The sequence below is a fragment of the Macaca thibetana genome, chromosome 12 (genome assembly GCF_024542745.1).
Source record: "Macaca thibetana thibetana isolate TM-01 chromosome 12, ASM2454274v1, whole genome shotgun sequence".
In the NCBI taxonomy this organism is placed as follows: Eukaryota; Metazoa; Chordata; class Mammalia; order Primates; family Cercopithecidae; genus Macaca; species Macaca thibetana.
The window spans coordinates 102,412,327-102,425,854 of record NC_065589.1 but is presented as its reverse complement, the minus strand read 5'-3'; the positions used below and the strand labels follow the sequence as shown (position 1 = coordinate 102,425,854).

At 35.2% G+C, this 13,528-nt stretch overlaps 1 protein-coding gene across 3 annotated transcripts in view; it reads right to left on the bottom strand.

Moving 5' to 3' along the window:
* LRP1B (LDL receptor related protein 1B) overlaps nucleotides 1–13,528 on the bottom strand; it is a 1,933,102-nt gene that overhangs the window by 351,140 nt on the left and 1,568,434 nt on the right. The window lies entirely within an intron of this gene.

Sequence of the window (13,528 nt, the reverse complement as noted above, 5' to 3'; positions counted from 1 at the left end):
CAATTTCCCAAATAACCAAAGCAATCCTGAGAAAAGAAAAACAACAAAAATAAAGACATCACAAAACCTAACTTCAAAATATACTTGTAAAAATCCAAAACAGCATGTTGCTGGCATAAAAACAGACAATTAGACCAATGCAACAATAGATAATTTAAAAATAAAGTTATGTATTTACAGCTGACTCATTTTTGACAGAGACTTCAAAAATATTGATTGGGGATAGTACCCTCAATAAGTGGTGTTGGGAAAACTAGGTATCCATATGCAGATGAATGAAACTAGAACCTTGTATCTCATCATATAAAAAAATTCAAAATGGATTAAAGACTTAAATGTAAAACTTGAAACTAAGAAACTACTAAAAGAAAACATAAAGGAAATGCTTTAAGATATTATAGGTCTTGAAAAATATTTTATGAATAAGACCTCAAAAACAGAGACAACATAAGCAAAAATAGACAAATGGGATTATATGAATCTAAAAAGCTTCTGCACAGCAAAGAAAACAATAGAGTGAAGAGACAATCTACAGAGTGGAAGAAAATATTTGTAAACTATTTATCTGATAAGTGATTAACATCCACAATACACAAGGAACTTAAATAGCTCAACAGAAAACAACAACAACAACAACAACAACTACTCATCATTCAATTTAAAAAAGTGGGCAAATAAGCTGAATAGACATCTCTCAAAAGACAACATGCAAATAAATGGCCAACAGGTATCTGAAAAAATGGTCAATATCACTAATCACGAGGGAAATGCAAATCAAAACCAAAATGAGATATCATCTCACCCCATTTAGAAAGGCTATTATCAAAAAGACAAAAAATAAGAAATGTGTGGAAAGGGGAACTCATACACTGTTGGTGCGAACCTAAAACAGCCATTATGAAAAACAATATTGGAGTGTCTCAAAAAATAAAAAAATAGAGTTACTATATGAACCCGCAATCCTGCAACTGAGTTTATATCCATAGGAAAGAAAATTAGTATGTTAAAAAGATATTTACACTCCCATGTGTTATTACAGCACTATTCACAATAGCCGAAATACAGAATCAATCTAACTGTTCATCGACAGGGCAATAGATAAAGAAAATGTGGTATGTATATGCAATGAGATACTCTTCAGCCATAAAATAAAATAAAATAAAATACTATCATTCATGGCAACATGGAAGAATTTGTAGGACATTATTTTAAGTGAAATTATTATTATTATTGTTAGCTGTCAATTAAAATATTAATGAAATTCAAAAAATAGTAAATTAAGAAAATTTAGGGTAAAAACGAAGGACCAGAAATAAAGGATCAGATTTAGTGTCTTCTCTATCACTAAAATAATTACTTATGAGTGTTTATGACTCCCAACAGACTATGGAGTGTTTTAGAAATCAAATGATTTAAAGATTTTCAAATTTCTTCAAAAACAAGAATAATCACCCCAAATTTGCAAATGGAAGGAAATTATCTTTGAGTGATATTTGCCTAAATATTTAAGTAAAAATGATAGAATGTACTGAGTTTTTATTCTCTTCCAAGTTGACTATTTGGGATTTGATGATGGTCATTCTATGGAAAACACAGATAGAGAATGAGAGGACAGTTCTCCCATACTGAAAAAAAGTTATCTTTAAGAAAATAAAATTGGCAGAATCTACATGAAATCAACAGAATCTACATGAAACCATGAAATCAACTATTTCCAAGTCAGTGTGTTTTTGTAAGGCCCTCTTAATATCTGGTTTCTGCTACTGAAGTAGTCATTCAGTTCACTAGTTTCACTCCTGTGATTTTTCAAGAGCCATTCCAACTCAAAGGATGTTGGCCCAACAATTCTCACACTTGGAACTATTTCACTTAAGGACAGATTAGAGTAAAAATAATTAATTAAGCTGTACATTTTAAATAGCTGACTACCAATGCTTCTTATGGCCTATAAAAAAGATCTTTTACAATAGAAAAGAAGAAAGATTTGAGGATAAAGGGAATGTTTCCATTTTTGAAATTAATTTAAAATTTAATGTTTTACTTTCTCTACATGTTATATGCATTTATCTACATTTCAAACTCTGACAGTTTGCATTTACTTTCCTGTAATTGATTTAATTAAAAATTGGAAAAATCTAGAACATTTAAGCATTCCATAAAATGTTGTGCTCTGCTGTAATTTCACATTGCCCACATCATTTATGTTAAAACTTTAGTATCATTTCCCATGTATTTAAAACCATTTGATAAAATTTATAGTAAAGATAAATGTTTGAAGAAACAACATTATATGTGGTATATATCTTTAAATTGTTCTTGCATTTTCGTTTGTGAGTTAAACTTCAGTTGAGTATTTTCATGAACTAGCAACAGCACTTTGACCATTCTACACAATGTGCCATAAATGGCATGAGCATCTGCACAAAGTTCTATTTCTCTATTTGCTCAGGGAAAAAAAAAATATCCATAACTTAGTGATTGGAGGGTGTCAGTGAATTAGGAATAAATTCTGTGTAAACGAAGGCAATATAATCAGTTCCCTTGCACTAGACAGGTATTATAGTTTTCCACAAGAATTCATTTTAGTTAATTTAAGTTGAATCATTAAGCATTACAATTTGGCAGCTGCCAGAAAGATGACAAAAAATAAGCAGCTATAATTGTTCAAGGACATGTTCTGAACTAATCAGTATATAAATCACTTCCTGGCATTCCTTTAGTTATGTCAGATAATAAAACCTTCTCCCTTTAACTGAATTTGGATAACTAACCAGTGACTTCAGTATCACTCAAATGTTAAAGCCAATATTAAATCACATTGAAAAACGTCATTAATATTTCTCAATGAATCCATTTTGAGGCATTAAGTATACTATGTGGTTAAAAAAAAGAAACATTCAGCATTCATAGCAAATAATTTGGTGGTAACTTACCCTTTCACAGAAATAAAATAGAAGCTTCTCTAAATACTTACAGTAAATTATTACATTGTTACACTCTCCAACTGAATCTTCAGTTCTTCACCTTAACCCTGATACCTAGCTATGGATGGACAAATCATATTCATTTCGCCCCAGGGATGCTTTAAACTGAACATTACTGTGATCTTGTGATGAACTCAAAAGAGTCCTGAACTAAGTGTATAGATTATGAGGAGTTGAGTATGTGCAGAGGGGGTTAGGGGTGAGGGAGGAACTAGCTCTACAACTATGATCAAATTACAAGTCTATGAAAAGGGAAAAGTTATCTGCATAATCTCTAAGTGCCCATTTAGTTCCAACAGTTATATTATTTAAACTAAATGCTAACTCCCTATTGGCAGAAGTAAGGTCTAATAATGTCCTCCTAATTTTGAGACATAAGTAGTCCATATAGATATAATTAACTAAATTAATTAATGTGTACTCATATCATTTAAGGTATGTTTTCCAATATAGTTAATGGCATTTTTGTTAACCATGCCATGGCTTATGTTCAAGATCATCTTACCTTTAGTTCTAGATATTTCATAATTGGTTACTTTCAATATTCTGTGTTAATTTTAATAAGAAAGAAAGAAAACCAGCTAAGGAATAGGGTTTTAGCTCAGCAAAAATTCTAAAAAGAATCAGGCCGGGCACTGTGGCTCATGCCTGTAATCTCAGCACTTTGGGAGGCTGAGGCAGGAGGATCATGAGTTCCAGAGATCGAGATCATCCTGGCCAACATGGTGAAACCCCATCTCTACTAAAAATACAAAAATTAGCTGGGTGTGGTGGCGTGTGCCTGTAGTCCCAGCTACTCGGGAGGTTGACACAGGAGTGTCTGAACTCAGGAGGTGGAGGTTGCAGTGAGCCAAAATCACGCCACTGCACTCCAGCCTTGAGACAGACAAAAAAAAAAAAAAAGGTATAAAAGAACGAGTTCAGTCAAGCAGGAAGTGGTCATTAAAAAAAGTATCACAAAAATGAACAATGCTTGATCTTGGTACTCTTGATCTTTTGAAATGCAGTCCACATGCTAAACCAACAGGACATGTAAAGTTTTGATAAGCTCCACGCTGCAGGTGCTGAAGACGATCCATGGAAATGCTTCCATCATATTATAATAGAGAATTTAAAAGCCACTACCCATGTTTGTGGTCATCCAAGCATTTGTGATACTAGCTATATCTCAGAAGCTTGGGGCATAATTTCTAACTTTAGACTTTACTCCACAAAACAATTTCACTGTGATTTTTGCAAACTCTCAATATGTTGATTCTCAAAGCTTTCTTTCCTACTTCCTTTGGGAAAGCTTTTACTTGCTTTGTAAGATGTAAGTCAGAGAAAGAACAAAAGAAGCACAATTGTTGGTAATGCAAGCCAACTTAAAAATGTTATCAGAAAAAGGAAGTGTTTTATTTCAGAACATAGTTACTCAGAGTTGGTTGTGTATGGATTCACGGAAATTAACGATGCCACCAGAAGATACAAGACCATCAGAATCCAATTATTTTTGAGGTCAGATATCCAGAACACTTATTTTTACCATATATAGTCTAAGATCAGATTCAAAGATCATCTGTTATTCACTAAACAAACCCTCCCCACTTCCTGTCCCCAAATTCTCCCACACTCATCACACCATTATCAATTATTGTGTAATTCAATTGTTTCTGACTTTTTTCATTATAGTATCATCACCATAAAAGTAGTCTACACCTGGGGAGACTAACTACTTTTTATCCCAGTCCACTTTTGGCCTGAGGTTTATTCTGATGGTTGATATTTTATACTCAACTTATTCTATACTTCCAAAAGTAAACACATTGAAGTCTCTCTCCTTTCTTATAGGCTTCCATTAATGTTTGTTTGCTTTTTCTAGTCTATTAACATTTTTTTAAAGCAATATAATTACATTCAACTGTATCTTTATTTTTCCTGCCACTATATATGACTATTCGCTTTTTCAGGTCTATTAAAATTTTTTAAGCAATATAATCATATTCAACTGGAATATAATCCTTATTTTTCCTGCCACTATATATGACTAAAATTTGAAGGCAAAAAAGTGATTCAAAATATTTAAAATAAGAAATTAAATAAATCAAGTAAATATGGTTTTAGCAAATTCTAAAATCTGTAGTGCAGATTTCCCCTGGGTTTTTAAATTTAGAGCATTTTGTTTCTTTTAATTAAACGTTTTCCTTTTTTTTCAATGTAAGAGTTTTCTGTTTTGAATTATATCCCAGTGCAATTAGTAGTGAGTAGATAAAAGATGTTGCATACAAATAAAAATATTACCACACAAATTCAGTCCACACAAATTCATGTTTCATCACATCCACTCTGTCACCAATACAGACTTGCTACTAGAAGATAGAGAAGTCTACTGGGAAATCAACTTTGAAAGTTAAGCCAAGTACAATACTGCAAGAAATAGGAAACCTTGGACAGGCACGGTGGCTCACGCCTGTAATCCCAGCACTTTGGGAGGCCGAGGCAGGCAGGTCACAAGGTCAAGAGATTCGGACCATCCTGGCCAACATGGTGAAACCCCGTCTCTACTAAAAATACAACAATTAGCTGGGCCTGGTGGTGTGCACCTGTAGTCCCAGCTACTCAGGAGGCTGAGGCAGGAGAATCGCTTGAACTGTATCCGCTACTGAATTTTTTTTTTTTTTTTTTTTTTTTTTTTTTGAGACAAGGTTTCACTGTCACCCAAGCAGGAGTACAGTGGTGCAATCATGGCTCACAGCAGCCTCAAACTCCTGGGCTCAAGCAATCCTCCCACCTCAGCCTCCTGAGTAAATGGGCTTATAGGTACATACCACCATGCTGGCTGATTTTTTTTCTTTTTTAATTTTGCAGAAACAGAGTCTCACTATTTCACCCAAGCTTGTATCAAACTCCTGGGCTCACGGGATTTTCCCCCACTGCCCAGCCCCCCAAAGAGCTGAGATACAGACATGAGCCACCAAACCTGGTTGCACTACAGATTTTAGAATTTGCTAAAACCATATTTGCTTAATTTATTGAATTACTTATTTTTAAGATTTTAATCAAAATCACTTTTTTGCCTTCAAATTTTAGTCATATCTAGTGGCAGGAAAAATAAAGATACAGTTGAATATAATTATATTGCTTAAAAAATCTTAATAGAAAAGCAAACCTGATTTAACTATTATTTAAAGATGAGTTTTTAACCTTCATCTATAATCACATTCAAAATAAATGATGGTTAATAGTTTAATCATTAAAAATTTCATCACTATAAAATAATGATTATTTAAACTTTATAATAAAAATATAAAGTCACATCAGCTTAAATGTTCATGATGCATATTTCTAACTTCTGATTTGTTCTTTGAAAATTGCCAATGAGCATAATAATTTTGATCAATAAAAAATTGGACAAGTTTACACAACCCAATTTTATAGAGAAAAGCACAATTTGACAAATCCTAATTATGTGATTTTGACTTTTCTGTTTTCCAAGGCAGCCTGGTCTATCAAAGCTAAAATCCTTACAATTTTTTGTTTCACTTTCATTCTCATCTGCGATGACACAACTTTCCTGGTGGGGGCGGAAGTTACTTGAACTCCTTTTAATGAAGTTAATATATTTGGTGATTTTACATTAACATAGTACCATGCAAGGTAGAATGTGAGAATGACAAAGGAAATGAGTATTGAATAAGAAAATAAATTCTTTGGCCGGGCGCGGTGGCTCAAGCCTGTAATCCCAGCACTTTGGGAGGCCGAGACGGGCGGATCACGAGGTCAGGAAATCGAGACCATCCTGACTAACACGGTGAAACCCCGTCTCTACTAAAAATACAAAAAAACTAGCTGGACGAGGTGGCGGGCGCCTGTAGTCCAGCTATTCGGGAGGCTGAGGCAGGAGAATGGCGTGAACCCGGGAGGCGGAGCTTGCAGTGAGCCGAGATCGCGCCACTGCACTCCAGCCTGGGCGACAGAGCGAGACTCCGTCTCTAAATAAATAAATAAATAAATAAATAAATAAATAAATAAATTCTTTGACTGCTCTCCTTTTACTTCCCCACCTCCAGCCACCCTGGCCTCCTTCTACTCAACAGTTACGATCCCTGCTCCAGGCCCTTGCATCTGCAGGGCACTCTGCCTAGCATGCCGTTCCCCAAAATGCCCAACTGGCCAGCTAACTCCCTCACTTTCTTCAAACATTTACCTCAGTCGTCCTCTCACTGAAGTCTTTCCCAGCCACTCTTTCAAAAATATCAATCTCTTTTTCCCTGAGAAGATTTTTTCTAAGTACTTATTACTACCTAACTACCATTTATGTACTTAATTATCTTGTTTAATGTCTGTTCTCTCACTAGAATATAATATACCCTAAGGACAAGGATTTTTGTCGTATTGTTTACTCCTATATTTTTTCAGAGAGAAAGGAGATAAATTTCCCTTCTCTCAGCAAAATATAGAAGTAAACAGAGGTAAGAAGTTTATCTCCCTTCTCTCAGCAAGGGAGACAAGGGGAATGAGGAGACGGAACAGGGGATCCAGGAGACAAAGAAAGAAAAAAAAGGGAGAGGGAGCAAAGGAGAAGGGGAGAAATATTAAACTCCTTAAACTAAGTTAGAAAATTGCACAATATGACACTTTGGGAAAACAAAACTTCCTTGGATTTCTCAGTGCTCCTGCCAAAGCTCTAGCCTCTTGAGACACAGGAATATATATTGAAGAAAGATAGAGAACATTTGCTTTCACTTTCCCCAGAAATATCATACTCCTCACATATTATCATGTCATAAAAATTAGATCAGTAGCTACTTTCTAGCTAATTTCTCTGATCTGAAAGGATAATTCAACTTGTCTCCCCATCAGCACCAAATGACAGCTGCATTAAGTCCCTAAGTTAAGGCCAAAGTACCAGAAGATGTGACCACTACCTCTAATGTCAAAAGGGATGAACAGTTTGGACACATCTCCACACCCTGAAAGCTGGAGACGCCTGGGCTTTATCTTGCCCGTGGAGAGACATCTTTACACTTTAAAAGGTTAGGGTAGGCCAGTGCGGTGGCTCAGACCTGTAATCCCAGCGTTTTCGGATGCCGAGGTGGGCAGATCACCTGAGGTCAGGAGTTCGAGACCAGCCTGATCAACAGGGCAAAACCCCGTCTCTACTAAAAATACAAAAATTAGCTGGACGTGATAGCACACACCTGTAATCCCAACTATTTGGGAGGCTGAGGCAGAAGAATCACTTGAACCCCGGAGGTGGGGGTTGTAGTGAACTGAGATCGCGCCATTGCACTCCAGCCTGGGCTACAGAGTGAGGCTCCATCTCAAAATAAATAAATAAATAAATAAAAATAAAGGTTAGGATAAAAAACCATTTTCAGAGGAGTAAAGTTTTCATTTGTTTTCCTTCTCTCCTTTTGGAAGAAGGAAATAGGATGGCTGTCCGTATCCTATATATGCGAATGGTGCGAATGGAGAAAATCCATTGTTCTCTATTTCTGTCCATGTGAACTAACCCACCACCCACCTGGAAAGATTCCATCAGCTCTCATGGCATTGCTGGTGGTCTAGATGTGGGAAATTAATGGTCTCATTGTTACTGTGGCTGCCGATCTGGTGGTATCAATAAAAAACTATATTTGTTGACCAAGTGTCTTGCGTTTCTGCTATATTGATAAATATAGAATACATAACTCAGTAAATTGAATAATATCTTAGACCTGTCACAGTTCATAACAAAACAGATGCAAGGTCTGGAAATATTAAATATTGGGGAGGGTCAAAAGAATTCTTATGATCAAATACTATCATGCATTCCACACAGCTCCCCAGGTAGAAACAAAGACCCAGGAGAACAGATGACCACACACATCATTAAAAGGCCCTGTGTTTCCAATTGCAGAAATGCTCTCAGGAGACATGATGAAGCATCATTTTAACTATGAAATAAAAAGTGATCATTTATACCTCAGTATAAATCTTAAGTTCGAAAAAATGATTGGACTCATGACAGAATAACTGTTTTCCTTTTGAAAGTAGGGGTGTAACAGCCTATTAAATAATTACTTTGATTTTAAATGTCTGTAATTCCAATTTCCATGATAGCTCATAATAGCTCAGAGAAAGAATGAGGAAATGCAGATGAAGTCTGTCATTATGTATTTATACCATCAAAAGAAATGAAAAAGAAAAACTACAGACTGAATTCTCAAAACCTAATTCATACGAGTTAATAGCTTTTTATCTTTTTTAAACAGTCCTTTGGGAGGAACTAGAAGCAGAGAAGAGCACTGGGACTTCTCAATTTAAAAGCTATTACTTCAACAGTCTATGGGGAGGGCTGCTCCAGAAATATCCTCCTGGATGTGTCAATTTGTTTTCTTTCTTACTTTCCAAACGAAGTACTTGAAAATGAGGAGAGAGAAATAAAATATTGTGAAGCCCAGCTGTCTATGGTACACATGTTTATGTCAGTCATCACGCTTATGATCTATTGCAGCAATAAATCAAAAGAACTGCACAAGTTGTGTAATTTATTACAGCAGTATATCAGCAGGGTGAGGCCTCCAGGAGCGTGAGTTACAGACATGAACCTTGCATCATTGCTTTTATTTACTTTCTCTATTTAAGTTTGATATAAGAAGACAGAGTGGGAAGACCTGAAGTCAGAATTGAAAGCTTCTTTTGCATAATTGTCAGAATGACTTTAGACACTTTAATGAAGGTAACATTATTAAAAGTTTTCACCTTTGATTTACTATTTCTGTTTAAATAAATTGAAAAGCAAAATAAGCCTTAAATAGTATGATGATGATCAGTGTTCTCATTTAACTATTTCATTTCCAGCTCTGTAGCATACCTCTTCAGATATGCTTTTTCTCCTTCTCAGCACATTCCGCGGGCACACACTATTGCTTCCCGGGATTGCATACCGAATAGAGAAGCACAACATAAACTCTTGCCTTAGGCTTTGTTTTTTGTTTGTTTGTTTGTTTGTTTATGCTTTTACAATCTAATTTGAACTGAGATAAATGTCTTCACATTTTTTGTCCTTATCTAAATACAATTTCTACTATCATTTGTTTTGAATTGTTCTTTAAATTGACTCATTACCATAAATAGAAATCTAGTACCAGAAGAAACAGACTACAACTCCAAAAACTTCTACAATGAAACTGAAACAATGCTATCAAATTATAGCTAAATAGTATTGCCAACCAAATGTTAGCCTGAGTTCTCTTTCTTTCGCTCCCTCTCTCCTGTTCTTTTTTTCTCTCCCCCTCTCCTGTTCTTTCTTTCTCTCCCCCTCTTCTCTCTGTATTTTTCTCTCTCTTTCATAAAGTATCACAGGGATATTAAATACATATTAGTGGTAAACTTAAATTGTCTTTCTGGGTCAATCAGAGGATTGAAAGAGCATTAAGTAAAGAATGATTTTTTCATACTACACCATTAACTTTAAATTGATGTTGTTTCTGTGTATCCCCTAATATCAGTAGTATGAGTCCCATGTCTTGGGGAAAATGCAAGGTACTGTGGAAGGCCAAAATTATGAAGATTCTCACACAAATTCTCTCAGATATTCTAAATCAGATGAGAGAATATGGTCATGGCACGCATATATCTATACCAGGTTTAGGTCTGCCAAAAACATAATTTAAAAACATATTCTCATTTACCAAATATTTGGTTGTACCTTGGGTAAATTTTCTGTTATGCCTATAGTAGACTACAATAATTATTCCTGATTTTGACTACACAAAATCAATGGGGAGCTTTGAAAAATGAGACCCATGCCTCATACAGGAATTCTGATTTAATTGTTCTTGGGTTAGGGTTAGGCATCACTATTACATAAAACCCCACTAAGGGATGCTAATGTACATTTTGTGGTAAGAAACTCTTCTACCTCTTCTGATACGTCATTGACAAATTAAGACAAATGTGCTCTTATTTCTGCCTAAAGCAGGGTTATACTGGGTGCTATGGTCCGAATGTCTTCCAAAATTTATGTGTTGAAACTTCATTGCCAGTATGATAGTATTAAGAGGCAGGGCTTTTAGGAGCTGATAAAGCCATGAGGGAAGAGATCTCATTAGCCCATCCTCATACAAGAGCCTAAGTATGTGGGTTTGATCTCTTCCACTCTGCTGCCATGCGAGGAAACCATGTTCAGTCCTTCTTTCACGCAAGGATGCAACAACAAAGCACCATCTATGAGGGGCAGGCCTTCACCGGATGCGAGGCCTGCTGGTGCCTTGATCTTGGACTTCTCAGCCTCCAGAGCTGTGGGAAACAAATGTCTATTATTTACAAATTATCCCATCTCTGGTATTTTGTTAGAGAAGCACAAATGGACTAAGATACTGGAGCATTTATTTTTTATTCGGTTAACAAGCACTTTAATTTTCCAACCATTCAGCAGGCCCAAATGCAAACAGACTGGCCAGTTGATTAGGTTCAGCTTTTACATGTTGGGGTGATTTGACCTTCTTTCCCCATTGGTGCTCAGTCCTAGCTCTGGATCCTACAAATAAATACTAGGGTACTTTAGCCTTCAATGAGCAGAATTATCATGTTAGCAGAATAAACTACAGATTGTACAAATTTGCAGTAGCTACATCAGTGGTCATAGGATTCTGTTGGAATCTTCATGGAAATATTAGCATAAGAGTCTCCTGACACTTTCTACTGACAGTTTCTCCTTTTTTTTTTTTTTTTTTTTTTTTTTTTTGAGACAGCATCTTTCTCTATTGCCCAGGCTGGAGTGCAGTAATGTGATCTCAGCTCACTGCAACTTCTGCCTTTCAGGTTCAAGCAATTCTCGTGCCTCAGCCACCCAAATAGCTGAGATTACAGGTGAGCACCACGACACCTGGCTAACTTTTTATATTTTTAGTATAGACGGGGTTTCACCATGCTGGCCAGGCTTGTCTTGAACTCTTGGCCTCAAGTGATCCACCTGCCTTGACCTCCCAAACTGCTGGTATTACAGGCATGAGCCACTGTATCCGGCCAGTTTCTCCTTTAATATGTGTAAGACTATTTAGTTTTTCTTCCCTCTAAGATATACCTTTACTTATATTATTTCTATTTTCTCTGTTTTCTTTTATTTCTTAACATTTCATAATTATGCAGTAATTAAGATCATATATCTTACTGACTTTAGGTTTAAATGTTAGCTTCTTTTAGTAATTTAACAATGTAATTATACATTATTAAAATGTATTTTATATATTAATGGTCAGCCATATTCCTTTCGATGACTTATTTATTATTACGTGCTGCTAGAAATAATTTAGCATTTTTTTTTTTTTTTTTTTTTTTTTTTTTTTTTTTTTTTTTTTTTTTGAGACGGAGTTTTTAATATACTGCAAGCTCAAAACTACAGGCGCCCACAACCGCGCCCGGCTATGTATTTTTAGTAGAAACCGTGGTCTCGATCTCCTGACCTTGTGATCCGCCCGCCTCGGCCTCCCAAAGATCTTGTTATAATAAACATATATTTTTTATAATAACATTTTTAAATCAAAGGACTATAAAAAAATGACTTCTCCTTAACAGTTTTGTTCTCCTCTATCAAATCAAAGCACTGGATAACTTAACAGTCTGCCCGTAATGTCTTGGCTGCCAGAAGTTCAGAAAAAGCGCATGCTTGAGTTATTTAGTTGTAGTCATACAGTATCTGAGTTTTTATTGTAAACTAGTTTAAATAATTTTTAAATGGTTAATAGTTAGTTTTAATCTTTTTTTTTATTTTAAATGTTCTCAGAGAGTCAAACACAGAGATATTGCCTCAAGCTCAAATAAATTCGTTAGTTTTCTTATGTGTAAAACTTACAAAAAATACATTATAACCTGCTCAAGAACAATATAAAAAATAAGAAATTCAGAGAAGAGAAAAATTAATGTAAGTTATTTGAGATTTTGATGAATTCAAACATTAAACTTTTAAATCTCCTACTTTTCCTTTTATCTGCTGAATAATTTCACCAAAGGAAATATTTTTAAGCTTATTTGTATGCTTCTCCCTCTGTTCAGTTTGTAAGCAAAGTTAATCTGAAAGAAATGTGCTCATATATATATACAAATTTATAAATATATATGAATATATATATAATTATAAATATATATATGAATACATACACACACACACACACATGTAGAATGACTGTCGTTAGCTATCTGTTATTTTAATCTTTGTAGATGAATTTATACAATGAGGCAGGTAGGAGAGGTGGCTGCTGGCCTTTTGAAAATTCCATCTGATGCCTAAAAATTGAAAGTTTCTAGGAAATGTTCAATCAATCCATCAGTATCAATATCTCATGCTGAAGGGACACCAGTTATTTTCTGGATGAATACACTAGTTGCCCTGGATACTGACCATTCTTCTTCTCCAAGAACACATCTCTTTTCAGACAGTCTGGCTTCAGTAATACTTCAATTTGCAAGACTAACCAAGCAGAACCATCACTGAAATGTACGTGGACTTAAATCAAAGGAATTGTGTAAGAAATAAACACCGTTAAGCCTACTGCAATATCATTCCTATCTTACTGGAT